Raw genomic sequence first — 10,610 nt, forward strand, 5'->3', positions numbered from 1 at the left:
GCTGTATTCCTCTGGCTTATTCACTTACATTATTAAAGAGTAAAATGTAAAGAAACCAAGATTACATAGTTGATACACTTTAGCAAATCCATCACTACAAACGATACTCAATGTTCTTCTTTTTTCCATCACAGTGCTGCTTTTGAATTATTACATTGTCAAAATGACGATGATACAGAAAGCGAAACAATTCAATTTTCTTTTAGGTTTTATCCTTTTGTGGTTTAAAAAGCTTGAAATACACTGATACATTTTTAGATCCTACTTACATTAAAAATTGTAAATGACAGCTTGGAGCGCCTTCATTGTCAAAACTTTAGGTTTAGGGCTATATTTAAACAGCTGTCACATCCACATCTGCTCGCTATCCAAATGATGCTCGGGGAAATGTGAGGATGAGGAAGTAAAAGGAAGTGTTGCCACCATGGCTCGAGGGATACAGTGTTAGTAGTCAGAAACGATGTGAAAGTTACAAAATTGAAGATATATAGATGGTTTAATAAAAGAAAAAAGGAACACTGCTACTGTAAAACGAGAGCGAGGGAGAGGGTTTTAAAAGGTTTTCCAGCTGGAGCCAGCCATCAGCTGTTAACTGGAGGTGTTCCAGGTTAACTGTAAGATACCACAGGAAATAATGCATTGGGCTCAACACCACCACCCTTTTAAAAGGCTGGCCTGAGGCAAGCTCTGCCATTACAGCAAAATACAATTTCATAAAAGGCTACAGCATTTTTTTTTTTCCATACAAACAAATGTATTTGGACTGGATTTTGCAAAAGCTCCTACTGTAAAGCAGAGGCTAAAGGCGAAGAAAGAGCATTAGTTTAAATTCATGATAGGCTCCGGCTTACTTACCTCCGATAGGACAGACTTGAGCTCTGACGGAGTAAAGCTGCTGCCTGAGGAAGGGTTGCGGCCCCTTTGTGTTTGGTGTCAAAGGGCCAAAACACATCATGTGTATGTGTCGCTCAGGCCAAAGCCGAAGGCTGGGGATGGGGAGATTAATAGAGAAAGGCAAGCAGATATCCTAGTGGTTTGAAAGGGTGGTTAGGCTTTCTGAAGGAGAGGGAATGCTGGGTGGAAGCTGAGGCAGGAGAAGTGCAACTGTGAGAGGTGGCAGCAGCATGGCAGGACTATAACTGTCATGCTGCTGCTTAAAAGGGTTGTATTTCACGAAATGACCCTGTAGTTAGTTCAGAGAATTATTCTAGCCCTGCGCTTTAACAGTTAACTTCTGGGTGCAGTTCAATCACCAGATTACTCACAGAGCAGGGTATTAACATTAATGTTCCCCAGGGGATTGAAAATCAAGCAGCGCCTGTGAGGTGGTCAATCAAAAGTGTTTACGTCACTTGTTCTATAATTCCACTTGAAAATCACAGTTGGATATTATTCTAATTACCTGGCCTGATTAGAAAATAATGAAGGGACATCATTTTAATGTCAGGGGGTCTTTATCTGCCTTTGAAAGCCTCGGGAAGGGGTCAGGAAAGAAATCATTCACTTTTTAATGTTTTTTTTCAATAGCCACCAGCCGCAACACTGGTGTTGTTTTCTCCGTGTCAGTCTGTGCATGTGTTTCTGTCCTTAGGAGACACCTAATGTCAGGGCCGGACTGGGACAATAAGTCAGGCCGGGAATTATACACCCAGCCAAGCCATTACCAGTTTTGTTTTGTGCCATTTTGCTGGATTTATTTGTCAATATTTACAGCGTTGCTGCCCGTAGTGATAGCCCTACATTTTAAATCTACTACCCCAGAATAGACATGTGGACATGGGTTACTATTTAAAAAAAAATTGCAATTCTATTTAGGAACCTATCCATGTGAACATATTTTAAGTGGGGGTGGACCTCAAATCCTCTAGGGGGGTCCGGGGGCGTGCTCCTCCCCCGGCAAGATCTTTTTTTTTTAAATGTTAGACTTAAATGCATCAATCTGGTGCACTTTGAGGGGGAAATAAAGAGACTACACCCATATGAAACAGAACTGTATACATTTAAATAATCATAAAATCATAAGAACATGGCCATAACCAAAAACATATCCAATATGAAAAAAACATTGAAACTTGTTTATGGTTCATTTATAGTTGTGAGTGTGTCTGGGCTCCTGAACCAGCCTCACCCGTCTCCCCCATGCTCCTCTTTGAGGCAGCAGCAAAGACTAATTTTAGCTCTCAACAAGTTTTTAAAGTTTCTTACCTTTTTTCACCTAGTTACATTTTTTTTTGTATTATTCATGCATATTTTATGTTATGAATTTAGACACTCAGGATGTAGGACCCAATTGCACGACCCGGGAGACAGAGGTAAAGAATTTAGACTAAGTTAACTAAACACTCAGAGTCCTTTAACTCACCTGAGCTGTAGTTATCAGTCTCTCAGTCTGACAGGAGAGGACTCTCCTCCACCTTGTTGACCAGTAGCGTGGCGTGGGGAAAAAATTAGGGGAAGCCAATAATACGTCCTTTCTTTTGGGGTGGGGGGGGGGGGGGTGTGGTGGTCAATGTAATAACGTAACCAGATGAGTGATTACAGCGCCCGGTATCATTTTACACACATTTGTATCATACAGATGCAGGACTTACACACGCCTGTTATCTGACCGACAGGTCCGCACGCACTCTCCAGCCGAAACTCTAATAAGCATTCATTCACAAACTAAACCAGGAGAACTTTAACGTTTTACGTCCGGTTCGCTCCTTTGTTCCTATCTGTAAACGGCTCCAGTTTGGGCATTGGCCTGTCATCATATTGTATTTGTTGTTGCTGCTGCAGCGGAAGTTTAGTCCAATTATTTTTGATTAAATACTCCAAATCTCCACCCTCCATAATAGCACTTGCTTCAGTTGCTTGCTACTTTCAAACGGCGGTGTAAGTGGTGCAGTGACGCTATCTATCTTCTATCGATTAGATTTATCATTCGAAAATTATAAAAGTAGGGTAGACATGTGGATATTATCCGACTGAACAAAACGTGCATTTACCTAACAGGTTCGTTTTCCACTGACCTTTTTTCGAGCTATTTTCCAAAATCCTATGGAGAAATCCCATTGCTTTTTTGTCGAGGGAAACCGGGCGCAGCTTACTTCCGCTTTTTGGGACGCGTCACTGCACCACTAAATTGATGCGATTTGATTGGATTGTGAGGCCGCCTCTGGCTTCCCTTGGCATGGCCCTGACCAATCACAGGTTGGCAGGGACATGACGTGAGCCTCATCTGATTGGTCAATCCCTCCATTTTTTTTCACCAAGGGAAGCAAATTTCGCCTGGCCTCCTCTCGCAACAGAGTGCAATCTACTGTTTCACCATAACATCTAGAGGGGCGCTGTTTCAATATTTGTAAAATACTCAATGAGAATGGGGGAGAGACGGGCCGGCAGCAACACACAACAATGAATTTCCGAAACTAAGTGTTTTTATTTATTTATTAAAATTATAACTACAATCCGAAAAAACAGGGGAAGCCTGGCTTCCCTTGGCCTCCAGGAGAAAACGCCACTGTTGTTGACAGCTCATTATATCCGTTAGCGCAGCTAGCTAGCACCAGATGCTAACAACAATAATACACGTAACCGGCGTGCGCACTTTCTCTCTCGCTCGCTCGCGCCACACATACACACCCTCCCGAGCTTGAATGACACACAGAGACCAATTGAGAGCATTAGTGTGTGATCTGTATAAAAGTGGCCATGTCGGCAGGCCACATCATGTAGACAGCCAGTCACCCTCTGTGAGGCAGAGTCAGATCCACATTTGCGCAGCGTTGCGTTCACAATACATACATAAAAAAAATATCCTCAGGCCAGCAGGCCACTTAACAAGCCAGGCCATCGGGAAACCTCCCGGTCCTCCCGATGGCCAGTCCGGGCCTGCCTACTGAACGGGCAGCTACCACAGAAGCTGTATTGAACTATGGACAGATGTTGTCAGCGTGATAGCGTTGCGACCACAGAACTTTTTAGTTGTAGTACTTTGATTTTGAAGAAGGTTGTTGGTGGAACAAAGGCCTAGGAGTTAAAGGTTGGGAAGTGGACAAGAAGACCTGTACGCAACCAACCACATTTGGTGTTGCGACTTAAATACATTTTTGACTTGACTTGACTTTAATTTATTCTTGTCTGTGATTCACATTTTAGTGAATCTAAATGAATACATTTATTTAAATGATCTTAAGTTCTTACTTTGGACATTTGACATCGAAATAACTTCGGAGACGTTTCTTGTCAGGTTTCCAGAATGTCCAAGTGGAAGTTGGCACGGCGTTGCAGAAAGAACAGAAACTAGGAAGGGAGAGTTTTGTTTTGGCAGGGACTTAATGCCATCTCAGACCTGACCTTGAAGATAATTAAATTAAGTCCTAATGACTGAGTCGAAATTAATGGACTACATGTTTTCAGATGTTGCACTGGTTAGGGAAGCTTGTGCATTTTGAAATTTAATACAAAAAAAGCAAAGGGCAGTATAAAATGTCTCAGTAGACATATCTCCTGATACATTTCTCTCTCTCAGTCTTACTTTGACCTGCCCTTGATATGTTTTCTTTAAACAACCTTTACTTTCTAACATGTCTAATAGATACCCACCCATGACCCATTTTAAGGTGGTAGTATTGATTCTGTGTATATGTTAAACATTTGAAACAGTCACATCTTTTTTTTAAATAAATGTGTAACCTGTTAATGTGAAAAGAAATTGGACTCCTTTCTTAGTTGACAATTATAAACTATCTCTGACGTTTATAAAACTCGGCTGACAAGGATATCGGACAGGCCCAATTTCTTTAATGGCGTTACACACAGTAATGTTGGTGAGACTTCGCAAAAACAGAGTATGTCTGATACAAATAAGAGCTGATTAAATCGCAGATGAGTTGCCTGTGAACGGCAGAGAGATTACTATATGTTTAAATACCTCTTTAAACAAATATTCTGTTTAATCCTATCAAAATCTTGTGTTTTTTAGTCTGGGCACAGGGATTTACTTGGGTTACTTGGGTTTTCTTTAAGAATGAAACAAGATAAAGGCAACAACTTTACTCTAACATGAGATATTTATACATCTTACTCTTTCATTTAAAGGTGATGTTAATTACTGAAGCAATTTGTTACAATGCTATTGCTTCAGAAAGGAAGGTGTCTTTTGCTTGATGATTATGCCTTACGCTGCATTTATTTTGAAGCTCTTAAGATAGCATTTAGATCATTATGAACAAAACATCTAAGCTGTAAATAAATGTGTAAAGGTGAAGCTGCAGTGTGACAGAGACACGAGTAACAACTTGTTTTCTTCTGACACCGGAGATTGGAGGGTGTGCAGTGGGAACAATTTAAAACAAGAAATGGAGAAAGGTCCAATATCCCTCATTTTAGAAAAAAACTAAACATTGCCCGACTACCAGAACAGCATATGATGTCAGAGTTTACAGGTCACCAAACACAGACCCATTTCTCAGACGATTGACATTTTACAGCAGGGCCCGGAGGTAGGTAATCACTAGACTGGCTCACCCATTCGCTCTCCGAAGGACCCCCTGCCTACTCCAAACCGCCCCCCCCCCCCCCTTAGACACACACGAGCTGCACACATTCACCCTAATCTAAGCATCTTGACCCTTACACCGAAGCTGAGGTAAAACATCATTTTAAAACGAGTTTCCTTTTAACCCTTGGCTCCCCGGACGAGATGCTGGGCCCACGATAAGTCTGGCCAACGTCACCCTCCGTTTGACTGATGGCAGACTCCAATCTATTGTGGCTTTACATATACCTCATTTACACCAACGGTGTTTCAGGAACGGTTCGGTGCTGGAGCTTGAAAAGCACCGGGTTTTAGATTAGATTAGATTACTTTATTGTCATTACAAAAATGCAAGCACAGTGTAAAGAAATTAAGGAGGGTCTAACCAGAGTGCAAAACAGTCAGTTATATACACAATTCCAACATCTTCCGACGCAAACTGAAAACTCATCTCTTTAGACTCCACTTCGAGCGATAGAATTACTAACAAAGCACTTATATACTAATAAAGGGCTGGCTTTCTAAATGCCAGTTGAGTAGCACTTGAAATGTTTGGCTCTATGAAACCTGATGTACTTATATGATTCTGTTTTCTTAAAGGTTGTATCTTCCTGGTCGAATGCACTTATTGTAAGTCGCTTTGGATAAAAGCGTCAGCTAAATGCAATGTAATGTAATGTAATGTAATGTAACAATTATCAGAAGTATGTACAAAATAAATGATACGAAAATAAAGGTAAATAGATGGGAAATGTATGAATAAGAATAAATACACAGATAATAATAAATACAGTGAATACAGAATTGCGCTTCAGCACAGCACACAACAACAACTAGGCAGTATGGGACAGTGTGGGGTTCATTGTCAGCAGTCTGACTGCTGAAGGGAAGAAGCTGTGCGTAGTCCTGTTTGTTCTACCAGGGAGGCTGCGGTAGCGTGTCCCTGAGCGGGTGCCACGTAGGGGGATAAACAGTGTATGGTTGAGGTGGGAAGAGTCTCTGATGATGCTTCGTGCCATTCGCAGGCACCGCTTTTCATAGACTGAGGCTATGGAGGGGAGTGGCATCTTGATGATGCGTTGTGTGATCTTCACCACCCTCTGCAGTGATTTCTTGTCCTTGACCGTGCAGTTACCGTACCATACTGATATGCAGGTGGAGAGGATGCTCTCGATGGTGCAACGGTAGAAGTTCATTAGCACCTGGGAGGATAGGCGGAGTTTTGCCAGTTTCCTCAGGAAAAAGATGCGCTTGTGAGCCTTCTTGACTAGAGCTGAGGTGTTGGTGGTCAAGGAGAGGTCCTCCGAGATGTGAACTCCCAGGAACTTGAAGCCGCTCAACCTCTTCTCCACTAAGATGGACTGGGGAGTGCGTGCCGTCTTTCTTCCTTCTGAAGTCCACAATGACCTCTTTCGTCTTCTTGGTGTTGAGAGCCAGGTTGTTGTTAGCGCACCACTCTGCCAGATGCTCAACCTCTTCCCTGTATGCCGTCTCGTCATTGTTGCTGACAAGCCCAACCACTGTAGTGTCGTCTGCAAACTTAACGATGGTGTTTGAGCCATGTACAGGTTTGCAGTCATGTGTGAAGAGGGAATATAGGAGGGGACTTAACACACAGCCCTGTGGGAGACAAGTGCTAAGGATGAGATTAGAGGATCTGAGCTTGTCCATTCTAACATGCTGGGGTCTGTTTGTGAGAAAGTCCAGTATCCAGTTGCAGAGGGAGGGGTCGATGCCAAGGTCACTGAGCTTGGTAATCAGTTTGGAAGGAACGATGGTGTTAAATGCCGAGCTAAAGTCAATGAACAGGAATCGTACGTATGTGTTGCTCTGATCCAGATGGTAGAAGGCAGGGTGTAGTGCTGTGGAGATGGCGTCATCCGTACTCCTGTTCTGACGATAGGCAAACTGGTAGGGAGGGAGGCATGATTTAAGCCGAGCCAGGACCAGCCTCTCGAAACACTTCATGATGGTCGATGTAAGTGCCACGGGTCGGTAGTCGTTAAGGCTTGTTGGAGAGGCGTGCTTGGGAACAGGCACAATGGAGGTGTATTTGAAGCACGTGGGGACTTTTGCTTGGGCCAAGGACAGGTTAAAGATGTCAGTCAGGACCCTGGTCAGCTGCTCAGCACAAGAGCTGAGTACACGTCCGGGGATGCCATCGGGGCCAGCGGCCTTATGTGTGCAGGGCTCGACATTAAGGGCTGCCCAATGGCCCGGGGCCATCTAGTATTTAGCTCGGGCAATGAAGCCTCACCTGCTGGTTGCCCGATCGGGCAATCTATTATGCCAGCAGCTCGTGGATCCAGTAATGAGTGACCCGACAGTAAAACTAAACATATCTATAACTAGTTTAGGTAGTTTGAGAGGTAATTAAAATAGCTACGTGTGATATTCTAACCTGAAGTGTGTGTTTTGTCCGCTCACCGCTGCATGTGATCATGCAGTGCTGCGTGTCGACTTGTCAGCAGCAGCTGATCTCTCTCCCGTCAGATTAGACTTCACTCGCGTTTATGTCCATATTGATCAGATCTAGCTAGTTCTAGCTAATGATAGGACTACCTGCTTATTAAAAGACACCTAAACAATAAGTGTCGCTATGCAACTGGGTGAGGCCACAAAGTATAGCGCAGCATTATGCATTTGTTTTCATGCCCACCGGAACCCCGAAGCATTACCAACAGATCAACGCACAATCAACCCAGACAGGACATCTCTTTCTCCACATTAAGTGTTAGACATTATAATGACTATTCTTGTCTGTCACATACTCTTCTTGTCTGTCACATAAGTGGCGCAACTGAAGCGGTATTGTGCTAAAGGGAAATTATTGTGACGGAAGAGATTTAGATTTGCCGGCCAACGGGAACTCTGACGTCGCCATTTTGTATGCTTCGCGGATGCGCTCGGCTCCTCTCGATTGCTGCTCGGGTCTGCTCGGTCAGCTTCCGGATGAGGAGGCATTCGTTCGACCAACTTACAGTCGATAACATTACAAACATTTTTAACAGGGGCCATACTAGTGTAAATAATGTTTGTTTTGGCAGTTACAACTGAATGTAATGTTTTCTACTTTTTTACAGATGGATAGTGTCTTGACCAACAACTTAAGTATTTATTATAGCTATGCAGGGCATGCAAGCGAGCAAACACAAACAAGAACAAACAAGTGAAATGAAGAATAAAATTGAAATTGTACAAAATAATATTGTGCTGGTTCATCTTATAATTCAGTCTAGAGAATGCACCAGACAGCATCTAAGACCTGCAAAAATCTAAATGTTCTAGGGGAAGGCCCCCCAAACCCTTCGTGGCATTTCGTCCGCACGCATTTTTCAGGGCAATCTCTATTGGGGTCAGGGCCATCTGTAAATTAGCTTAAATGGCCCACAGGGCCATCTCCCAAAATCCTTAATGTCATGCACTGGTGTGTTTGTCCTGCTCAGTTCAGCATGCACATCAGTGGTGGAGAGTGTGAGGGGCAGATGGTCTGCAGGGAGAGTGGCCCTAGTGGCTACCTCATGATTGACCCTGTCAAAAGGAGCATAAAAATAATTAAGCTCATCTGGAAGAGAGGGGTCAGTGGATGGGGGGGAGGCCCGGGTGGGTTTGAAATCTGAGATGGTCTTTAACCCCTGCCACATGCGTCGGGGGTCAGAGGTGTTAAAGTGCTCCTCAATCTTTAGCTTGTGGCTGTGCTTCGCCCTTTTGATGCCCCGTTTCAGCTCAGCCCTGGCTAGACGGTAGTCCTGCGCGTCTCCTGACCTGAAGGCGGTGTCACGTGCCTTCAGCAGTTGGCGGACCTGCCCATCCATCCATGGCTTCTGATTAGTGAATATTTTGATCTGTTTGGTGGTGGTGGCATCACTGATGTAGGTGTTGATGCAATCCAAAACAGAAGAGGTGTATGCGTCAATGTCTATTTGGGAATCCATAGTGGCAGTTACAGCGAAGTTGTTCCAGTTGGTGATGTGAAGCTGATGCTGTTAATAGGACTCTGCTCCCTCAGGCCAGACTTTCACTGTCTTGACCGAGGGCTTGACTCGTCTGATTAGGGGGTGGTATTTGGGTAGAAGGAACTGTGAGATATGGTCTGACTGACCAGCATGGGAGAGAGGGAGGGCCTTATATGCATCTTTGATATTGGTATATACATGATCCAGGGTCTTATCTCCTCTTGTGGGACATGAGACATGTTGGTGGAATTTGGGGAGAACAGTCTTTAGGTTGGAGTGATTGAAATCTCCAGCAATGATGAAGACAGACTCCGGGTGTAATGTCTGTTGCGTGCTAATGGCTACATGTAGTTCCTTCATAGCTAGCTTAGCATTAGCATCGGGTGGCACGCAAACGGTTACGTCATGACGTAAACGGTTACGTCATGACGCAAACGTTGACGCAATGACGCAGCATCAGTCGGACTCTGGGCGGTGTGAAAAGAGCCGGAGCTAAACCGAAGAACCGGTTCTGAACCTGAAAAGCTCTAGCATGGAGCTTGAACCGGAGTTGCGTTGGTGTGAATGAGGTATTAGAGGCGGGGGTATCTTGTGAAGGGCTGGGATCTTGCTCAAACTATATTTAAGCTCATTTAAGAGATATTTATTTGTATATCAATGTAACATACATGTTGGTGTTTCTTTTTCAGTTACAGGCCCCTGCGATATATCCCCTCTCTCTGGTGTCGAGTGTCATTTCGCAGTTTGGCTCCCCAAGGTGACTGAAAAGTTTGTGCTCAACCGACTGCAGCAAAGGTCCAGCTTTTAATATCCAGAAAAGCCCTGCAGGGAAGGTAAGGACTTCTCATTTCTGATGATTTTTTTTTTTTGGGAAAAAGTATCAAAGAGAGATGTCTGACTCACCGAGACTTGTTCAAAAACACTTAGAAAGGTTTCTCCTCTTCACAGAGCCTAGTCCAGTCTCTCTTTAGATCATTGAGTTTTCACATTACACATTCTCTTTTACTATGTGTTCCTCCACTTTCTCCTTCTTTCTCCATTCCTTCCTCTTAATCATTAGCCAGAAAGAACCTCTTCTTCCCTAACTAACTGTCTGTACTGAGAAGAATGGATGATGGGTATTCATTAAC

General features: G+C 43.7%; 1 long non-coding RNA gene across 1 annotated transcript in view; it reads left to right on the top strand.

Moving 5' to 3' along the window:
• Nucleotides 1-10,279, top strand: part of LOC307021058 — a 29,539-nt gene extending 19,260 nt beyond the window's left edge. Inside the window, exon 3 of the long non-coding RNA XR_013803070.1 lies at nt 10,170-10,279. This is a non-coding gene — a long non-coding RNA (uncharacterized lncRNA). The remainder of the gene's footprint in view (nt 1-10,169) is intronic.
• Nucleotides 10,280-10,610: the final 331 nt, after the last annotated feature.

The sequence above is a fragment of the Notothenia rossii genome, assembly GCF_949606895.1.
Source record: "Notothenia rossii genome assembly, chromosome: 10".
NCBI classification, from domain to species: domain Eukaryota; kingdom Metazoa; phylum Chordata; class Actinopteri; order Perciformes; family Nototheniidae; genus Notothenia; species Notothenia rossii.